The sequence below is a fragment of the Podarcis filfolensis genome (genome assembly GCF_964270895.1).
Source record: "Podarcis filfolensis genome assembly, chromosome: 3".
Lineage (NCBI taxonomy): Eukaryota > Metazoa > Chordata > Lepidosauria > Squamata > Lacertidae > Podarcis > Podarcis filfolensis.
In genome coordinates, this window is record NC_139606.1 from 115,488,266 (window position 1) to 115,493,915 (window position 5,650).

Sequence of the window (5,650 nt, forward strand, 5' to 3'; positions counted from 1 at the left end):
AATAAACTGGGGGGAAAGGAGCACAGTAGCTGCATATACAGGGATCTAGACTGGAAACGCGGGACGTGGGTGGCGCTGTGGGATAAACCACAGAGCCTAGGACTTGCTGACCAGAAGATTGGCAGTTCGAATCCCCATGACAGGGTGAGCTCCCATTGCTTGGTCCCTGCTCCTGCCAACCTAGCAGTTCAAAAGCACGTCAAAGTGCAAGTAGATAAATAGGTACAGCTCAGGCGGGAAGGTAAACGGCCTTTCAGTTGCTGCTCTGGTTCGCCAGAAGTGGCTTAGTCATGCTGGCCACATGACCTGGAAGCTGTATGCCGGCTCCCTCGGCCAAAAAAGCGAGATGAGCACCGCAACCCCAGAGTCGGCCACGACTGGACCTAATGGTCAGGGATCCCTTTACTTTTACCTTTTAGACTGGAAACATAAAGAAAAACAATTTGAGGAGGCTGTGTGAATAGGTTGTTTATTGAAAGATGAAAGATGCTGAAAGGATTGGAATCAATTAACCCATGATTTATTCAGAGTGAGTTCCTCATTCTTCCTCGTGCTTGTAGAAACTTCTGCTGGGGGCTTTCTCGGGATTCCACCATCTCTTGCATCAGCGCACGCAGCACTTCAGAACATCAGAAAACGGGCAGTCATTCCATGGTTCCTTGAACGCCAAGCCATTGTGACACTGGAAGTCACGTGGCAGGCAATAGCCATCGTTGTCGGAGCACAGAACCACCTGAAACCGTGAAGAATCCTTTGGTTCTGGGTTCAGTCCAGGACCTGCATATAAAAAGAAAGAAAGGGCAGCATTCTTCAAAATATTTGAAGAGCTCTCGAAGAGCAAAGGACTTCTTGAAGGACAGATTTCAGTAGAAAATACATATGCATTTTTGGACACATTGTTGAGCTGGGAACCACCTTGCAAAATTCACAGAAGGGGCAAATTTCAAACAATGGCTGGAGTGCAAACTGAATAGAATCTCTCCCTCATTCTTATTACCAGATAAATGGCCGCAGGGCTGCAGCATTAAGCACACAAATTCCCAGAGAGAAATATGAAGGTGCAGATGCACGAACAGCATGCCTCTTTGAACATCTTACTTCAGGCATAGGCAAACTCAGCCCTCCAGAAATTTTGGGACTATAATTCCCATCATCCATGACCAGTGGTCCTGCTAGCTAGGGATGATGGGAATTGTAGTCCCAAAACATCTGGATGGCTGAGTTTGCCTATGCCTGCCTTACTTCTTACAGAGGCTAACATTGAGGGTCACTTAAGCGGAAACTGTTTTCAGCAATTCCGCACCTCCCAAAAAAGGAATGGGGGGTGACTTTCAGCAATACCCTAGATTAGGGGCGAGCAACTTGCAGTCCAGGGGCCTCGGAAACTGGCAGGGGAGGAGTGAAACAAACAAAGGGTGGAGGAGAGAAAGAGAAAAGGGGTGGGAGATAGAGAAAAGGGGGTCACAGAGAGAGGGAATGCCTCACCCACTTTTGAGTCTAGTCTCAGCCACTGCCACAATGCAACTTCTGACAGATTGCCCCTAAAGCAATCTGTGGGGGGAAACCTCCCACCCCAGCCATTGAAGGAAAATCAGGGGAAAGGTCCTAAAACACACAGTCCTGTCCAACTCAGTAAATAATGAACCTGAATGCATTCCCTCATCCCAATATGAGCTGGGCAATGAACAAGTTTGCCGAGGTCCTTCCTGCGAGGCTGGAAAGTCCATGGCAGCTAGAGCTTGTAAGTCTCAAGAATTCTCTTTATGCAACCCCATTGCTGATATAACCTAGGGTTGCACATCCAAGTGGGATTCTGGAATTCTTTCTCACCTCTCAATGACTACAGGGGGTTAATTAATTAATTAAATTAGTCCTTCACGTCATCTTGCTTGGGACAACCCAAGGCAACTTACAACCAAACTAACAGACAAGAAACCCCACATAGATACATTGAAATGTTGTTCTTCAGCACAACTTACCGTCATCTTTATAAACACGAGATTCAAGAAGCTCCTTGGCTTCCCCTTCAACCTTGGAGGGTGGTTTGGGATTGGCCCAAACCTGGAAGACCAAGAAGGCAACAGTAAAGAGAACATAAAGCATCTTCATAGTTGGAGATATGCTGCACCCTCGATGCTAATGGAAGGAAAAGGCTCAAAAAATAGAAGGATGAAGAATCTCTGGAAGCACTGCTGGTATTTATACAGATTACACCAGGAAATTGGGAAAAGGGTGTTCTGAGATTGCTGCCAACATCAAATATCCATTGTCAACTATTGGTTAAAACCACCTGAAACTATTTCACTTTACAGTTAATCCAACAATTGCTGGGATTAGCATTCTGCTTCTTTCAAACGCTGATTCTGTGTTCTCACCTTAGCAAGGCAATTCAGCATCAATTGACTCACCAATACCTGAACTGCGGACATCTTTCAGAAGGCACCTCAAATGTTTTTTTGTTGAAACCGGGGAAACTGGCAAGAGCAAGGTGAGGCTTTTGTAATCAGTGGAGCTGGGGGTGTTAGAATGAATGTATTGTTTCCTGTTATAAGCCTTGCACCATATAATCATTGCATCAGTCTGACAGCTAAAGATGAAGGGACCAAGCTTCAACCAATTTCCCCCCTGAGAAACTACAAAATACTGGGGGACATGTTTTCAGGGCCAACTCTCCCATTGGACAGCACAGGGCAGCTGCCTCTGTTGGCAGGGGAGAGACAGCAGCAGTCTAAGTTAGCCTCATGCTTTGTGTGGTCCCAGCACCAGTGTAAAGTAAGATTCAAGTGCTAGTCCTGTAAGATTCTGCATGTAGTATGGAAAGGACACCAGCCTGTCCATTGCAGCAGGCAGTAACATGGCCTCAGCTACCCCTGAGAGCTATGTTCTGTCTTCACATAAGCTAATAACAGCTGGCCAATGAATGAACCAAGAAGCTGGACAGATCCATGTTAGGTAGATTTTATGAGTCTATAAATTCCTGTCAATGTATTGCCAGAACCTAGCTTACCCAGAGATGGGTGAATCTGTCTGTTCTGGTTTTTCTCCTCCTCCTCTTCTTCTTTTTCTTTTCCAAAATATGAATGTAATTCTCCACTTTCCCATATCAGTTTGTGAACCATTCGATCCATTAGGTCTTTCCTCTTCTGCACCTTTTGGATGTTTCTAGTGGTGGGGGTATCTTGTTGCAGTATACACAGACAAGACGTATTATTCTGTCTCCTGCATGTGAAACTTCTTTTTTAAAGTTGGGTTTTATATACAAGAATAATGCTATACAAACAAGTATACCACGTTTTCTCATGTCATTTTCATATCACAAAAATAGCATAAAAATGTGGGAAAATATCTCCAACACATGTTTCATTATTAGTGGTCAGTGGATAAGTTCTTGGTTTATGAATTGGTTTAAGCAGTTAGGAAGAAGAAGAAGAGAGAAAAGAAAAAGAAAGAAAAAAGGGGGAGTGGCAGGTGAGGTGGTTATGCTTCTATTATTCTACTTAGTGTGTGTGAGGGGCTGTGTCAGTGTTACTTGTATGAGTTTCTTACTATTCACTTCTTGTATTTCCTTGGTGGTGAGAGAGGTTGGGTGTAGCTTAGGGTGTGGTTAGTTTGTCTTTGGTTGGTTGTAGTGAGAGTTGCTTTTGTGTGAGAGCGGGGTGCGAGTGTGTATTTTTCAATCAGGTTAGCCAGATTGATTTGTATGCTGTCAGGGGATTCTTGTTGTTGTCTTCTTGGGCTGTGTATGTGAGAAAGGGGAACCAAACTGGGGTGAAGACATCTTCTTCTATTTGTCCGCGTGTCAGTTTCAGTTTATTGGTTAGTTTTTCTAATATTGCTGTTTCCCATGCTATTAGATACCATTGGTTGCATGTGAAACTTCTTAAACCAACTCAAGATCGTGTGGAAGTGAAGTCATAATTTATCAGAGAATTCCCCCCCCCCCATCATTCTCAGAAAGTCAGCGCTGTCTCTGGAGTGTTCAAGCAGAAGTTCTTTACTTTCAGTGCAAACTCAGATGGTTAGAGCCTGGTGTTGATAATGCCAAGGTTGCAGGTTCGATCCCCGTAATGGAGAGCTGCTTATCATTGTAGAGGGTTGGACTAGATGATCCTCAGGGCCCTTCCAACTCTATACTTATATAGGGACACGGGTGGCATTGTGGTCTAAACCACTGAGCCTCTTGGGCTTGCTGATTGGAGGGTCAGTGTTTAAAATCCCCGTGATGGAGTGAGCTCCCATCGCTCTGTCCCAGCTCCTGCCAACCTAGCAGTTCAAAAAGCTTCCAGCATGACTAAGTCGCTTCTGGCAAACCAGAGCAGCACACGGAAACGCTGTTTACCTTCCCGCCAGAGTGGTACCTATTTATCTACTTGCACTTCGTGCTTTTGAACTGCTAGGTTGGCAGGAGCAGGGACCGAGCAACGGGAGCTCCCCCCTTCGCAGGGATTCAAACTGCCGACCTTCTGATCAGCAAGCCCTAGGCTCTGTGGTTTAACCCGCAGCCCCACCCACATCCCTTGCCCCAACTTAGCCTTCCATTATTATTATTATTATTATTATTATTATATAAGCAAGGATTTCAGATTCCCCAATCGTTCACGTAGGAAACAGAAAACATAAAGAAAAAACCACCAGTGCCAGGTTTATGTGCAGTAAATGAGTCGTTTATTGAAAGAAGGAGAGAGAATTAACCCATGATTTGGTGAAAGGAGTGGAATCAATTAACCAGCAACTTCTGCGAAAGCAGTGGAGTGGCGCATTATTCCTGGTGATTGTAGAAAGGTCTGCCACTGGGTTTCTCAGGACTCTGCCATCTGACATCAGCGCACGCAGCACTTCAGATTTGCAGAAAACGGGCAGTCGTTATACTGTTCTTTGAATACCAAGAAACTGTTACATAAGAAGCCCCGGGGCAGGCAGTATCCATCGCTGCCTTGGCACCGGATCCCCGTAAGTCGTGCAGAATCGTCTGGCTGGGGCAGCCCAGGGTCTGCATATAAAAGAGAAAAGCAACATTCGTGAAAATACTTCAAGGGTCAATAGGCATAGAAAAGAGCAAAGACCTCAAGAACTTAAGTTTATGTGAGGGTAGATCCTGGCTGGCAGAGCATCCTGATGGTGAAAGTAGTTCTGTTCCATTAGGGCAAACTGGGCACTCCCCACTCCGAAACATCAGATTGCCTCCATCTGCCTGCCTGCCTGCCTGCCCCCCCTTTTTTTTACAATTTTCTTTTGATTTTCAAAATTAATTACATATTTGGTTTCCCCCAATATTTTTTAACAAATCCGAACTTCCCCTCCAACCCTCCACTGTTTCCTTGTTTCCCCTTATCCTGCTTCATATTACACCTAACATCCTTCCTCATCCTTACTTAATATCTACATTGCTTTGCTGCTTATTACAGTTCAAATCCTACTTGTCTATTAATCTGTTATTAAAAGGTAAAGTTAAAGGACCCCTGACAGTTAAGTCCAGTCTCACACGACTCTGGGGTTGCGGCGCTCATCTCGCTTTACAGGCCAAGGGAGCAGTGTTTGTCTGCTCCACAGACAGTTTTTCTGGGTCATGTGGCCAGCATGAATAAGCTGCTTCTGGCACAACAGAACACTGAAACCAGAGCAGTGCATAGAAACGCTGTTTACCTTCCTA

The 5,650-nt window shown here is 45.1% G+C and overlaps 1 long non-coding RNA gene across 1 annotated transcript; it reads right to left on the reverse strand.

Annotated features, from left to right (window-relative positions):
• Positions 1–453: 453 nt before the first annotated feature.
• LOC310760375 lies at positions 454–2,152 on the reverse strand. Its single transcript, XR_014546938.1, has 2 exons — positions 1,980–2,152; positions 454–777 (listed from the first exon to the last, which is right to left on the reverse strand). It is a non-coding gene; the product is annotated as an uncharacterized lncRNA (long non-coding RNA).
• Positions 2,153–5,650: the final 3,498 nt, after the last annotated feature.